Raw genomic sequence first — 16,385 nt, forward strand, 5'->3', positions numbered from 1 at the left:
GACTTGCTTTTGTCTGCTGAGGGCAAATATCCAGAATGTATGGAGATCTACAACTGGACAGGAACACCTTTTCTAGTCCAGGTCTGGATGCCTTCTGCTTCCCCTCACATTGAAGGTGAGACCCAGAGGGTCTCCCAGCCTAACCAGACAGAGAGTCAGGAGATGCAGAAGTAGGTATGCCCTTTCTTCCTTTCTGTAATGGCCAGTCTTGGTTGTCACCTTGATCTAGAATTAATTACCTTTGAGGGATTTTTCTTGATTGGATTATTTGAGCTGAGAAAACTAAGTTATTGTCCCTTTTTTTTTTTTGGTTTTCTGAGACAGAGTCTCTGTGTAGTTTTGGTGCCTGTCCTGAATCTTGCTCTGTAGACCAGCCTGGCCTTGAACTCACAGAGATCTGTCTGGCTCTGCCTTCCAAGTGCTGGGATTAAAGGCATGCACCACTACCACCCAGCTAAATTATTGTCTTATTGATGTGATGAAACACCATGACCAAGGACTGGAGAGATAGCTCAGCAGTTAAAAGCACTGGGTGCTCTTCCAGAGGTCCTGTGTTCAATTCCCAGCAACCACATGGTGGCCCACAACCATCTATAATGAAATCTGATGTCCTTTTCTGGCATAAGGCATATATGTAGACAGACCACTCATATATAAATTATATAAATAAATAAAATAATAAAAATAGAAAGATTATGACCAAGGCAACTTATAAAAAGAAGCATTTGGTTGGAGACTTGTGTACAGTTTTAGAAGGCTAGTCTATGATGGTCATGGTGGGGAGCATGGAGGCAGGCAGGCAGGCAGGCAGGCAGACATGTCACTGGAATAGTAGCTGAGAGCTTAACAACCTGATCCTCAGGCATCAAGCAGAAAGAGGGAGACTTGGCCTGGCACTGGCTTTTGAAAACTCAAAGCCCACCCCCAGTGACACACCTCCAACAAGACCACACCTCCTAGCCCTTGCCAAACCATTCCACTAACTGGGAACCAGACATTCAAATATATATGCTTATTGGAGCCATTGTCATTCAAACCGCCATAAAGATCCATCCTAAATCTGAAGCATTTGAGATGAGAAGACCCTAAATATGAGCCACATCTTCTGATGACAGTCCACATAAAAGGACATGGAAGAAGGAAGCTTTTGCTTTTCACCTGCTTCTACTCACTCTTGCTGGCAAGTTCATCTACCCTGCAGCTGAGTCATTACTTCCCTGGTATTAGAACCTGTTTCTTCAGGATTCCAACATAGACTGAAGAACCCCTAAGACATTTAGGGACTCATTTGTCCTCAGCATCTGTCTGGTGTACCTATCAAATATCCCACCTGGGGCCTGGTATCTGACCTAGCCCTATACAGAACTTGCCTGCCCGTACTTCAAGTAGGAAGGCTGGGCAGTCTTAAGAGTGTCATGCTCCCTTCCTTCTACATCAGGTGAGTGACCAGATTTGTGGTTATCAGGCTTGCTAGGTCCTAGCTGGTAGTTGGACAAGGAGCAGGTGCAACAATCTCTGGCTAGTTTTTTGTTGTTTGTCTGTTTGTCAAGTGAGAGTCATTTGGAAAGAGGGATTCATAGTTGAGAAAATGCCTCTATAAGACTGGCCTGGGCTGGAGAGATGGCTCAGAGGTTAAGAGCACTGCTTGCTCTTCCAGAGGTCCTGAGTTCAATTCCCAGCAACCACGTGGGGGCTCACAACCATCCATAATGAGATCTGTTGCTCTCTTCTGGCCTGCAGGCATACATACAGACAGAACATTGTATGTATAATAAATAAATCTTAAAAAAAAAAAACAGGGGCTGGAGAGATGGCTCAGAGGTTAAGAGCACTGGCTGCTCTTCCAGAGGTCCTGAGTTCAATTCCCAGCAACCACATGGTGGCTCACAACCATCCATAATGAGATCTGGTGCCCTCTTCTGGCCTGCAGGGATACATGCTGTATACATAATAAATAAATAAATAAATATTAAAAAAAAAAAAACAACTGGCAAATCTGTCCCACATTTCTTGATAAATGATCGATGTGGTATTGCTCAGTCCATTGTGGGTGCTGCACCCTTGGGCAGGTATTCCTGAGTTGTATACGAAAGCAGGCTGAGCAAGCCAGTAAGCATTTCTTTTTTTTGGGGGGGGGGTTTGTTTTTTTGAGACAGGGTTTCTCTGTATAGCTTTGGAGCTTGTCCTGGAACTCACTCTGTAGACCAGGATGGCCTCGAACTCACAGAGATCTGCCTGCCTCAGTAAGCATTTCTCTATGGTCTCTGCCTCAGTTCCTGCTTCCAGGTTCCTGGCTTCAGTTCCTACCCCGAACTCCTTTCATGATGGATTGTGATTGGGACCCATAAGCTGGAATGAAACCTTTCTGTCCCAAGTTGCTTTTGGTCTTAGTGTTTTATCACAGAAATAGAAACACTGACTAAGACATCACCTAAGAGAAAGGCCAAGACCAGGTTTGGTCTCAGAACATGGCTGTGGTCTGGCTCTATACCCCACTAAACTGCTGGTAGAAATGTGAGTTCTACCCACACATGACCAACAGAGAACTGAGAGAAACAGCTATCTGCCACTGCCACAGAGCTGTCCCTTGTTTAGTTCACCTAGTGTAATTGTGATGTCCCCTTCAGCATGCATCAATGAGGAATCTGGCTTATGGCCTCTAACCTCCTAAACTGACAGAGGGACCCAGTGAGCCGAGGTTGGGAGCATGGCCTTCTCTCTGCCCCCATGTGGAGATTCATTTTCCTCTTCCTTCATTATTCCGGTATTTAGTCCACTCTGGTTTAGACACCTGTTAGCTAGGTTTCCTCCAAGAGAGCTGCACACAGAATGAATGGTTCGGGTGTCCAGCAGCTTTCCACACCACATACCTCCAGAAGTCTGTGTTCCCCTGAGCCTTAGTGTCCCCTCCCCCCAACAGCATCACAGTGGATCCACAACTTCCTGAACCTTTTCTCACTTTTCCCCCTCAGCTTCTCTCTCCTCCTCTCCAACAGCAACCCGGTGATGTTGCCGTCTCCTCTAAATCCTGCACCTAAGCGACAGACAGTGGTGCATTCAAGGATGGGGATGCAGGTCTGCAAAGGATGGGACAGGAGAGGCTTGGTTTGGGTTCACTGGATTCCAAGAATGAGAGATACGTGCTGGAGGTTAGACCTGACCTTGACAAGAAGGTATGTCTGAGGTTTTAGGATGAGGCCCATTCCGAAGAGTCAGGAAGGCTATTCTGGGGTTTAGGAAGTGGTCCTGGGTAGGGGTTGGAGGAGAAAAGGTGTCTAGAGTCCAGCAGAGCAGCCTGTAAAGGGATAGGGACTCAAGCCAAAAGAAATCAGGGCACTTTGTTAAAGAAGTCACCAGTGTCCTGAGTGGCCAGCTGAGCAAAGGTTGATGGGAAGACAAACATGTCTCAGTAACACACTTGTGCAACATCGGAAGATGCCCAGATTTGGCACCTGGTTCCCTGGAAAGCATGCAGCTCTGGCTGTGTGCTGCTCCCTGGTGAGTACATTGGGAATGGTGATGCCTTGAGACAAGTGGCCAGGGTGTGAATGGAATGGATGAATAGGCTTGTCTAGGCTGGGTTCATCGCCAACTCAGAGGGAATTCCTTCGAGGACACTGAGAGCAGAATCCAGAGCCATGCCTACAAAGTGGGTTGTGTCCCTGGTCGGACTCAAGTTCAGGCGCCAGACAGCTGCCCCAGATGTCTGCTCTCTGTTTCCATCAGGTTCTCTGGTGCTTCAGGATCTGGGTGGGCTGTCACATTGTCCAAGGCAGCTTCCTGCATTGAGGCCCTCCAGTCTTATTCCCATACTCTGGGAATTTGCTCTGCACTAAAATGTTGAGGGTTGTGCACAGTTACACTCACTCTCACTAGTAGGACTAAATCTTCTTCTAGATGTATACATTTATACACGTGTTTTAGATACAATGTTCATGTTTTCTATGTTTCAAATATAGTGTCTTGGGTTTTAGTTAAGATATTACTTGATAGGGGCTGGAGAGCTGTATGGCTCATCTGAGGACCTGAGTTTAATTCTCAGCATCCATGTCAGGCATTTCACAATCACCTGTAACTCCAGTCCAGGGGGATCTGACTCTTTTGTCCTCTGTAGGCACCTGTGTGTACACACACACACACACACACACACACACACACACACACACACACACACGCAAAGAAATAACAAGGGGTTGGGGATTTAGCTCAGTGGTAGAGCACTTGCCTAGCAAGCACAAGGCCCTGGGTTCGATCCTCAGCTCAAAAAAAAAAAAAAAAGAAATAACAAAATAAATCACAAAAGATAGAACTTTATTTTTATTAATAAAACAAAACAAAAAAGGCCAAGGGCATGACTCAGTCAGTGGTAGAGCACTTGTCTCGCACGAGCATCCCTATTACTGCAGAATAACAACAACATGTGTCATTTTGCTGGCGTGGTACACACCTGCAGTCCCAGAGCTCCAGACACAGAGGCAGGAGGATCAGACGTTCCAGGCAAGCCTGATGACTTCAGTCTTTGCTTCAAAACCACCACTCCTACCACCCACAACATTTTTTTAATTAGAAAGTCTTAATTTTTATTTTCTGTGTGTGAGTATTTTGCTTGCACCACAGGAATACCTGACTCCCAAGGAAGCCAGAAAATCACCTGGAACTGTAGTAACAGATCGGGGGAGGGATGGGAACAGGAGGGACCTGGTGGGAGGAGGATGTGGGGAGAGAGTCCTGGGAGAGACAGATGGAATCTGGGGGCATCTCTGGGATGAACTAGAAACCTAGAGCAATGGAAACTCCCAGGAACCGATGAGGATGACCCTAGCTAAGACCCTAGCAATGGGGGATACGGAGCCCGAACTGGTCATGTTCTGTAACCAGGGCAAGACTTCCAGGGGAGGGACTAGGACACCAACAGAGCCACAAAACCTTCGACCTACAATTTGTCCTGCCTACAGGATGTGCTGGGGTAAAGGTGTCGCAGAAATTGTGGGAGTGACAACCAATGACTGGCCCAGCTTGAGACCCATACCGTGAGAGTGAGCTCACCCCTGAGGGCTAGGACCCAGAGGCAGGATAGCCCAGAGACCTGGGATAGAACCAAACATGACTGGCAAAAAAAAAAAAAAAATTTTTTTTTAAAGATTTATTTATTATGTATACAGTGTTCTGCCTACATGTATGCCTGCTCACCAGAAGAGAGCACCAGATCTCATTCTAGATGACTGTGGTTGCTGGGAATTGAACTCAGGACCTCTAGAACAGCCAGTGCTTTTTTTTTTCAGCCAGTGCTCTTAACCTCCAAACCATCTCTCCAACCCTGGAAAAAAATTTTTTAAAGTAAATGAAATGATTCCAAATGATATTCTGCTATACTCATAGATTGGTGCCTAGCCCAACTGTCATCAGAGAGGCTTCATCCAGCAACTGATGGAAATAGATGTTAGAGACCCACAGCCAAACATGAGGCAGAGCTTTGGGAATTCATCAGGAGAGGGGGAGGAAGGATTGTAGGAGCTAGTGGGGTCAAGGGCACCACAAGAAAACCCACAGAACCAACTAACCTAGGGTTAGCTCCTAGGGGCTCCTAGGGACCGAACCAACAACTAGGGAGCCTGCATGGGACTGACCTAGGCCCTCTGCATATGTTACAGCTGTGTAGCTTGGTCTTCTTGTGAGACTCTAACAGTGGGAGCAGGGGCTGTCTCTGACTGTTGCCAGCTTTTGGGACCCATTCCTCCTACCAAATTGCCTCATTCAGACCTAAAAGGAGCCGGGCAGTGGTGGCGCATGCCTTTAGTCCCAGCACTTGGGAGGCAGAGGCAGGCGGATCTCTGTGAGTTCGAGGCCAGCCTGGTCTCCAAAGCGAGTTCCAGGAAAGGCGCAAAACTACACAGAGAAACCCTGTCTCGAAAAACCAAAAAAAAAAAAAAAAAAAAAAATACAGACTTAAAAGGAGAGGAGGTACCTAGTCTCACTGCAACTTGATATACCATGGCTGGTTGATATCCATGAGAGGCCTGCTCTATTCTGAAGAGAAACAGAGGGGAAGGAGGAGTGGATGGGGAACGGGGAGGGGAGATGGGGGAGGGACTGGGAGGAGAGGAGGGAGGGGAAACTTTGGTCAGGATGTGAAACTAAATAATAATAATAATAATAATAATAATAATAATAATAATAAACAAAAAATAAAATAAAAAATTAAAAGTTGATGTGGTTTGAAATTTTTTATTAATGTTGGTGTTTAACAACTCAATTAAAATTTCCTGAAAGCAAACTGGGTATAAGGACACACTCTAAAGCAGGGGGATTAAGAATTTGAGGGGGCCAGGTCGTGGTGGCACACGCCATTAATCTCATGGAGGCTGTCTCAAAAAACAAATGAACTGAAGAGGAGGAGGAGGAAGAGGAAGAGGAGGAGAAAAGAAAATGTCTGTGGGCAGCCTGAGGTACACAGAAAAACCCTGATACCAAAAAAAATAAAATAAAATAAAATAAATAAAAGTATGCCTTCTCATCTGCAAACACAAGCGTCAGAGCTGCTCCTGGACCTTTGATCTTAGACTTCCAGACTAAGCAGTCTCATAGCACCAACCAAGGGCTGCAGAGGAAGGCAGTTTTAGCTAGGAAATACATTCACCTGGGCTGTGACAGGCAGCTGAGGGTGTCTCCACCCTGTCCACACTTCCATAGGGCTGGTCTCTAACTGACCCCTTATCCCCCATCTTAACTGAACCCTGCAGGCCAGCGGAGGGCGCTGAAGACCTGACCATACCTCAGGCTGCTTGAATCCCATAGTGCCATTCCCTGTAAGCCTTGACTCCTTGGCCCTGCTGTGATGCAGTGTGGGCAGGATAGGAGACCTGGAACTGTGGCTCAGGTCAGTCATGCCCAGGAATGCCCATCATCTGATTAATCTGTGTTTGCAACGCTGGATCCAACAGGGCCAAAGAAGGCACTGGGTGGGACGGATGGTCACTTAGGGTGGGTCTCCCAACTAGAACTCAACACCGTCACAGCCCTCTCTAACTGCATCCTGATGATCTGGGGATACTGGTTCAGGAGGGGTCGGTAAACTTCCTTCCCTGAGTAAGACATGAACAAGGTCCAGTTCTTCCTCCTAAGGTTCCAGCAAATCGAAGTATGATTCTACCGTGGTTCCCCCAGAGCAACTGGTGAGCTTCTTGGCTTGCTAACAGCACGGGTACCCACCCATGCAGAAAGGTGAACAGGCGACCCTAAGGCAGCCAAATGGATGATAGCAAGCTCTTGACTGACAGCAAGTTGGGCTGGGAGGGAAGGGTGGTGTCCTGTGGGCAGAGTCCTGGGTGGAGGATTTCTGAGATCCTCCCCAGGCTGCAGAAGAATCCTCCATCCAAGTATTTGGGGGTGTCCCTAACCTACAATGAGCTTGGCTTCTCTATCTTCCATCTTCCCTGGAGGACTCCTGTCCTCCAGGAAAGAACTGGAAGCCTGCACGTCTGGAGTTCAGCTTGAGTAATGGAGGCTCTACGAAGCTTACCAGCTGAGGAAAGCAGCTGGAATCATCGACCACCCCAAGGACAAGAGGCTGTCTGCCAATGTGGGCTCAGACATTCCCCTGCAGAGGCTGGAGGCCCCCGAGCTGCTGTCCGAGCACATCCACTCTGCTTCTACCCCAGCCGCCTCCCTGGGAGTCTTCCAGGGGAGGATGTGCTCAGTGACTGGCTGGAGGGACATCAGAGTCAGAAGTAAGGGAAAGGGACATGGTGGGCTGGAGTTAGGAAAGACAGCCATGTGAGATGAATCGCTTTCATGGAGATCCCCCAATGGTGGGGTTTCCAGGACCCTCTGTAGCAGCATGCCGGGTCCGATGGCTGCCGAGAAATGTGTTCTCTGCAGCTCTGTTTGGGGGCAGCAAGTGTAGGTGCTGGTTGGTGCCATTGGGAGGCTCCAGGGAATCCAGCCTTGCCCCTCCCTGTCCCTGGTGCTACTGCTGATAAAGCTCAGTGAAAATGACAAGTCAGTCACAAAATGACAAGAAATGGGGCTGGAGAAGTGCCTTAGTAGGGAAGAGCACTTGCTGCTCTTGCGGAGATCTGGGTTCGGTTCCCAACACCCATGTGGCAGCTCACAATCTTTTGTTTTATTTTATTTTATTTTTTAGTGTGTGTGTGTGTGTGTGTGTGTGTGTGTGTGTGTGTGTGTGTGTGTGTGTGTGTTTTAGTTTTAGAAATAGGGTTTTCTCTCTGTAACAGTCCTGGCTGTCCTGAAACTCACTTTGTAGACCAGGCTGGCCTCAAACTCACAGAGATCCGCCTAACTCTGCCTCCTGAGTGCTGGGATCAAAGGCGTGTGCTACTACTGCCCAGCTGGCTCACAACCATTTTTAATTCCATTTCCAGGGGATCTGACAACCTCTTAGGTCTCTTTAAGCACTGCACTCAAGCCACAGGCACAAACAATACATAGAATTAACTTTTGTTTCTTTAGGTTTTTTTTTTTTTTTTTGAGACAGAGTCTCATTTTGTAGCCCTGGCTGTCCTGGAACTCATTATATAGACCAAACTGGCTTTGAACTCTGCCTGCTTCAGCCTCCTGAGCGCTGGGATTAAAGATGTGCATCACTGTGCTCAACAAGAATAAAATAAAACTTTAAAAAAAATGACAAACAACAACAACAAACCCCATATGATTCCAGTAACAAGGTCTCTAGAGAAACCGAAGTCATAGACAAAAGTGGAATGCCCGGCCTTGAGTCTCAAATCTCCCAGTTGAAAAGTGACAGAGCTGGAGGAGCGTGGTGCTGGCTCTGGCTGTCCCCAGGCAGATGTTTAGGACCCTGTACCGGGATCACAGGCTCCCATGCCTGACTGGAAGTCAGGATGCTCTGTTGAACATGAACGAGCTTCTCTCATTGCTGCTGAAGCATTGTTTGAATCTTTCCATTACCGAATGGACTGCTGTTTGTCCATCTGGCTGCTTTTAAAAAGACTGACTCAAAACAAAACAAAACAAAAACCTGAATCTGCCCTGTATTAGTTCAAGGTTTCGTCTGTGCATAAAGTCAATATAAATGTTTGCATACAGGTGCTTGTTCGAGCTTCCTTTCCCCTGTGAGTGAAAGTCTAGCTTAAGTTCATCTTCACTGGCCACTAGAATTGTCTGTTTCCTTTGTGCTTTAAATTACATCTATCTATCTATCTATCTATCTATCTATCTATCTATCTATCTATCTATCTATCTATCTATAGTGTTTTCTTTCTTCCTTTCTTTCCTTATCTTTTATTTTACTTTGTTTTTTGATCTGGACTCTTCAAGTCTTCATTTTACCCTAGGCTGGCCTTGAACTTGCACAGCTCTCCTGCCTCAGCTTTCTGAGTGCTGGGATTACAGTCATGAGCTACTATATCTGGCTGGTTTTCCATTTTATTGAGATTGTCTGATGAGAGTAAGGTTTTGAATGTGATGAAATCCAATTCACTAAAACTTTAAGAAAGCATCTCTGGTTGAGACCTGCGTTAGATATCTTCTTTCTGTTGTTTGAGACTGAGCTGGAGTTTATTTTGAAAAAGTCTTGTCATAGATTTAAGCAGGGGCATTAGGGGAGAAGGAGAAAGTAGCGCTTAGGAAGAGGGTGGCAAGCACGCAGGAGAGGACTCCGGCTTCTCCAGAGAGAGCAAACTCTCACCCTTTTTTCCTTTGACAGCAGATCTCTGGACTTATTTTTATACACTCAATATTTATATCTTATTCTTAATTTATTTTAGTCAGTTAGGGGCTCAGGTCTAGGGCCTCAAGCACATTAGGCAAACACTCTCCCTCCGGGGGACATTGAGCCTGATATTTGTATTCTGGCTGTTTACCGTTGTTCCCTCTGTGTTTACTAGAATAGCTGGTGTACTCACACAGGTCCCTCTCGTCTTAATGTTCCTTTCTATCCTTCAGTCCTTTTCTATGCTTACTCTCTCCCTTTTGAAACCTTTCTTCTAGATCTCATCTATATGTTTCCTACTCAGATAACACATTTATCAACCTTCGCAGCTTCTCTTCACTCTTACTCTCTCGAATCCACCCCAGATAGCATCGCAACTGTTAATTCTGCTGCGTCACTGTGGATACACTTTCTGCTTTTAGCGAGTGTTATCTGTTAACGATGCAGTAGCCTTTGCTGTGACATTTGCTCTCCTTTGCTGGCTGTTTCTGCAACTGTCTTTCCCTTTGCTACTGATGTTTGTCTTGACTGTTTCAAAACCTGTCACAGGTCTCACAAGTCCTGTGCCCGAGAACACTGTCACACTGCGTCACCCTTTGCTCAAAGAAATGTTCCAGGTTCTAAGATGTTCTACTCATGGATTAAAATATTACTTTGTGGTCAGTCTGCATCCACTGTCGCAGTTGGAAAATTCCAAGAACTGGGAATTTTTGCCCTTCCAAACAATCAGTGCTTTTCTCCAGATGTGAAGTTAGGAGAGCTATGGTGGTGTACATCTGTAATGCCGACTCTTGGGAGACTGAGGCAGGGTGGTTAAGAATTCAAGGGTAGCCTGGTTTCATAGTGAGCCTTGATCTTCAAAAGCAAATGAATAAATAGACAGGCTCCAGACCTTGCCTGCTCTCTCTGGCCACTGCAGCCCTGTGGTCTCTTGACATCAGCCTGGTCTTGGACTTCAATCAGCCAGAAGCCACCCCCGGGACAGGACTCAGCTAGGAGAAGGGTGTTTGGGAAGAAGCAGGGAAGGGACAGTAGGGTGTGTGCTTCCAAGGAGGTCCCTGGAGCTGGTTGGCAAAGGGCTAGAGAAGCCAGCAGCACGTGCTCTGGAGTCCCCATCCCGAGGGACAAGGACTGAGCATTTATCCTCCAGCTGCTCCTGTGGATCTCTGGAACTAAAGAGAGTCCTGTTGCACTCTAGTTGGCAGCAGAGCCAGCAGAGCTAGGTGCTGGGCCTGGACATAGAACTCAGCCACACTAAGGTGCTGAAAGGTGAAGGTGGAGAGATCGCTGCTGGACCCGCTCAGCTGATAAAGGCACTTACTGCCCAGCTCTGACAACCTGAGTTTCATACCGGAACCCATGGAAACGGGGAGGGAGGGAACCAATATCTAATCTCCAAACATAGGCCGTGGCACATGTGAGTCTGCACTCACACACACACTCACATCGTACATACATGCACACAATTACAATAGTAAATGAGTAAGCCTGACTCTGCATTTGACACAGGGGCTCTGAGTTGGTTCCTGTGGTGTCAACGGGATTTATCTTTTTATTTTTTTTTATTTTTTGGCAAGGTATATGGGGGAAGCAGGAATGTGAGCTCCAAATGGAGGTTGCACTGAAATGACATGGGTCTCTGAGTCCCCTTTAGGGCTAAGGCTTCGGGGAGTGTTAGTTCCATGGCAGGATCCCCCACCTGATATGTGGATCACTGAAAAACAGGCCCTTGTCTCAAAAAACCAAAAAAAAAAAAAAAAAAAGAAAGAAAAAAGAAAAAGAACAGGCTTGTGCCAGCATGTACCTTAAGTGAAAGTGCCCATTTATGTTTGTGGTGGCAAGAATCTAGAAAGAACCTCCACCCTCCTCGGTTAGAATGGGCAAATCCCTGCCTCCACCTGCCCCTCTTTTCTTCCTTTCTTGTGTGTATTCTGTTTTTCATTCTTGAAAGATTCGTTTATCTTGACATGTGAATGTTTTCCTACATATATGTATGTACATCATGTGCATGCCTGGTATCATGAAGATGGAGACCAAAGAGGGCATCAGATGGCTTAGAACTGCAGTTACGGATGATTGTGAGCCACCGTGTGGGTGCTGGGAACTAATCGTGCGTCCTCTGTAAGAGCGAAACGTGCTCTTAGCAGCTGAACTGTCTCTTCGCCATGCCAGTGGCCACGTTGGAGGAGCATCAGGCGGTACCTGAGCTTCAGGAGTTCAGTCACCAGAACACAAGGCAGTGATGGGTGAGTCTCAGATAGGCCAGGCCCGAGGGCTTCTGCCACAGAGTGTCTCTTGCTGCTGCTGTGTCTTTACATGTTTGCCGCTGCCATCTTTCTCTGGTATCTGGCAGGGTGTGAATGGGTGTAGGAGGATCCCCACTGCCTTTAATGTAGTGTGATTATCTCATGGAAATATCCTGTTCTACTGGGCATTTTTACCTGTGGATTATTATGAAGATGATTTCCTCCTAAGCTGTACTGTTTAATTGAAGTAATGATTTTATACAATAATAGCGTTAGTTTAAATAGAATTTTGATAATTAGAGATTTCTAACAAATATAGTAAGAGATAATGAAAGAGATTAGTTTAGTAGGAAAATTAATACAGGTCAAGGTAGGATATAGTGTTGCCCCCACACCCTGATAAAGCAGGGGCTGCAGAGGATAAAAAAATAGAAACAGGAACAAGAAAGTGTCATGCAGCTAGGACTCATGAGTTTCTCTTGGGGAGTCGTATAGACTGTGGTTTAGGTTAATGATTAAGGGAAACGATCGAGTCCCAGGAGTTAGGCTAGCTCAGGTTCTTTTAATCTTGATGTTAGGAAACGTATTTGGTGTGCACCATAGCTAAAACAAAGCTTTAAATAATGCCTTCACGTAACTAAAAACAAAGAATTGGATGATTAGTTAAGATAATTGGACGAGACTCTAAAATATGGAAAGAGAACTAGTAACCTGTTTTTCTGATATTTATTAAAAACTACTGCCTATGTAGGCGGTTATGGCTGAAAGGCTCCTGACCTATGAGAAGCCTAAAAGATAAATGTTTTAACTGTATGTGATTCTTGGGGATAATTTGTTTTTCACCTCTAACGTAAGGAAAATGAGAAACACTTTTTTTAAACTTGTATTCATTGTAATCACTTACTTAAAATAGAATGTAATGATATGGTAATTTTTATACTGCTTGAAAGATTTTGCTGGGGTATATAAGCTGGAAGGGAAAAATAAAGACACATGGAAGGCAGACATCAGGGTGGAAGATCAGAAAAAAAGGACCAGAGTAGAACAAGCAACAAAGGGAATAATAAAACGAAGAACTAAGCTTTGGCCCTCAGAAAAGTCCTCGTGTGTCTGTCTGTCTGTCTGTCCAGTAGTTCACCTGCTCTGCATCTCCTCTGCAGTGTCTCTGACTGGCTGACGGCTTGCCATTCATCGGCACCCTAGGTGAGACCCTAGGGGTGTGTGTGTGCATGCGCGTGCATGCGTCCGTGCGTGCGTGCGTGCGTGCGTGTGAATTAAGTTTTACACCCTCAGATAGAAAGGTCAATTGAGTGATTAGTTCACCAACTCCGTGGCTCCCCTTCAGTTCCTGAGCTGCAGAAGGCTGGTCCTTTCAGCAGCATCACCCCGTTTCTTTTCCTTTCCCCCCTTTTCCACCCTCCCTCCCTCCCTCCCTCTCTCCCCTCTCCTTCCTTCCTTCCTTCCTTCCTTCCTTCCTTCCTTCCTTCCTTTCTTTCTTTCTTTCTTTCTTTCTTTCTTTCTTTCTTCTTTCTTTCTTTCTTTCTTTCTTTCTTTCTTTCTTTCTGTTAGAGTCATCTGATACAACTCTGGCAGGCCTGGAGATCACTAATGCAAACTCATAGAAATTAGGCTCAGCCTGATTAAAAGCGTGGTGGTGCACACCTTTAATCCCAGCACTCAGAAGGTAGAAGCAGGTGGATCTCTGAGTTCGAGGCCAGACTGGTTTACAGAGTGAGTTCCAGGACAGTCCAGGCTATACAGAGAAACCCTGTCTGGGAAAGGAAAAAAAAAGGAAAGAAAGAAAGAAGAAAGCAATCAAGCTCTCTCAGCCTCCCAAGTGCCAGGTTTATAGGCATATATCCCAATATGCAGCTTAGATAAATTCTGTTATAATCCCTATGAAAGAAGTATGAACCAGTCACATTGGCACTAGCACAAACCAGCACAGACCCTGTGTCATGGATAAATTATGGAATTTTTTATTTTATTTATTTTTAGATACGATATTATATAACCTGGCCTGGCCTGGAGCTTCTTATGTAGATCAGGTTGGCCTCTAATTCATAGAGACCTGCCTGCCTCTGCTTCCCGAATGCTGAGATAAAAGTCATACATCACCATACCTGGATGAACAGTGGAGTCTCACGACCATGAGATGTTGGCTTAGTTTCTTTGACTTCACAGGTCCTGTGGCAGGCGCAGATACACATGGTAGTATTGAGGGGTATTCTCCCTGAGGGCTATGGTCAGTCCTTTACTGTCCAAGGTCCAATAAAAAGATTGACTGCCTTGGGTGGGAGATGGCTCTGGATCCATCAGGGGTGATGTGGTCCTCCGGGGAATATGAAGTTCAGCATCATTATCTATTGTCACAGTGATTTGTATGACAGGGGACAGACCTAATCTGGTTACAGCATTGAGGAGTGTCCCTGGAGGAAAGCTTGTGACTCCATGTGGCTTCAGTGGTCAGAAACAGGGACCAGGGTCACCTGCCAGCACATGGGAAGATGTTCTAGAAGGTCTGACTAATATATGGCACCCATCTTTCTCCTAGCCGATCTCTAATAGTCCCCATATGGCATTTGGCTGTCCAGCAGGGTGAGTGGCGTTCCTGGTTCAACAGTGATGCAAACTGGACCTGTGGTCCAAGACAGAGCTTGGTGACTGCTCACTGTTGCTCTTGTCCAATTTCCTGTTGCAACACTGAGTGTGGGGCAGAGGTAAGCTTTGGTTAGGCCCTGAGGTCTTCAAGACAGAATCCAGGTGGGTGTGGAGGCACATGCCTATAATCCCAGCACCCAGGAAGCAGAGGCAGGAGGATCCCGTAGGACTGATACCAGCTTGGTGTACATAGTAAATTTCAGGCCAGACCAAGCTATAGAGAGAGATCCTGGGTTGTTTGTTTGATTGTTTGTTTTTGGCTTTTCAAGACAGGATTTCTCTGTATAGCCCTGGCTGTCCTGGAACTCATTCTGCAAACCAGGTTGGCCTCGAACTCAGAGATCCCCCTGCCTCTGTCTCCTGAGTGCTGGGATTAAAGGTGTGTGCCACCTCCGCTTGGCTGAGGAGTTTCACTCTTGACCAGGAACTGCATGGGAATCTCAGAGATTGAGAGAAGGAGAGGAAAAAAATGTAAAAAACAAGTCTCAAGTGCCAAGGCATGGTGGCACATCGTTTGGGAGGCTGAGGCAGGAGGGTGACTTAGATTCCAAGGCCAGTGTGGGTTACACAACAAGGCCCTCTCTCAGAAACAAACTTCCATGCCTTTATGATGCCAAGGACCAACAGGGCCTGTCTACTCAGCTCAGAGGACCAAGAAAGGACCTAGACAATGCCTCACACTGGAAACTTTTTTTTCATATTTATTTATTTATTTATTTATTTATTTATTTATTTATTTATTTATTTATTATCAGCTTGATACAGTACAAATTCTTATCCTAGTAGTGAAATGTTTCATTGAGGCTTGCCCAGTAATTGAGTAAAACCAAACTTATTATAAGCCACAGTTATCCTAGGGTCCCCCCTGCTATGTAGCCTCCCCGGTTCTGTGGGTTGCAGTCTGATTGTTTTTTGCTTTATATCTAGTATCCACTTATGAGTGAGTACATACTCACACTGGAAATTTATTCCTTTAGGCACCAGCACTGGGTGCCAAGATAGAACTGTGAGCAGAGCTGACTAACCCTGGGGTCCTAGGCCTGCAGACATCACCTTCTCCCCATGTCCTCACGCTGAGGTACCTCTTCCTGATGTGACCTCATCAGGAACCCAATCAGTCTGAGTCTACCCTAACGACCTCACTTCCCCTTGGTCATCAATAGGAGACCCTCTTCTCCAAATTTGGTCATGTTATGAAGTCCTGGTGGATTTGGGGGGCAGAGTTTAACCCACAGCAAGGGTCGCCCTCCTCACTGAACACACAGTGTCCCCTTGGACCCAGCTTTGTGCTCTGACCCAACAATTCTGCAGTGCTTGGAGGACCCCCCCCCCATGTCCGTCAGAATGCTCCTATAAGACCTTTGAGCATGCAGCTCATATACTGGGGTGTCATTAGCTCCCGGTGCCAGGCTTCTGTGGGTGGAGGGGTGGTGACTCTAGTAAGGACAGAAGGAGATCATGTCAGAGTCTCTCCATCTTGTTTTTGTCTTTTCAAATATCCAGTCTGCAGTCTGACCCACCTACTCCAGGGCATGCTGTCAAGCTTGGCATACCCCCACAGGCCACCTTGCATGCCCCGGAGGTGGTGAACTTGCAATGACGGTCACTTCATATCAGCCCCAATGAAAGACACGTGTGGCCACAACATGCACCTCTGGAGTACAGATGTTGCATTCTATGCCCACATCCTGTGGAAGAAAGATAAATGGGACCCTGGGGAGCCTCAAGGGAAGACAGAGAGTGGAGCATAGCTTGACTATCTATTATCACCTCTACCCTCAGGTCTC

Source organism: Peromyscus californicus, unplaced genomic scaffold, assembly GCF_007827085.1.
Source record: "Peromyscus californicus insignis strain IS unplaced genomic scaffold, ASM782708v3 Scaffold_3__1_contigs__length_106647218, whole genome shotgun sequence".
Classification (NCBI taxonomy): domain Eukaryota; kingdom Metazoa; phylum Chordata; class Mammalia; order Rodentia; family Cricetidae; genus Peromyscus; species Peromyscus californicus.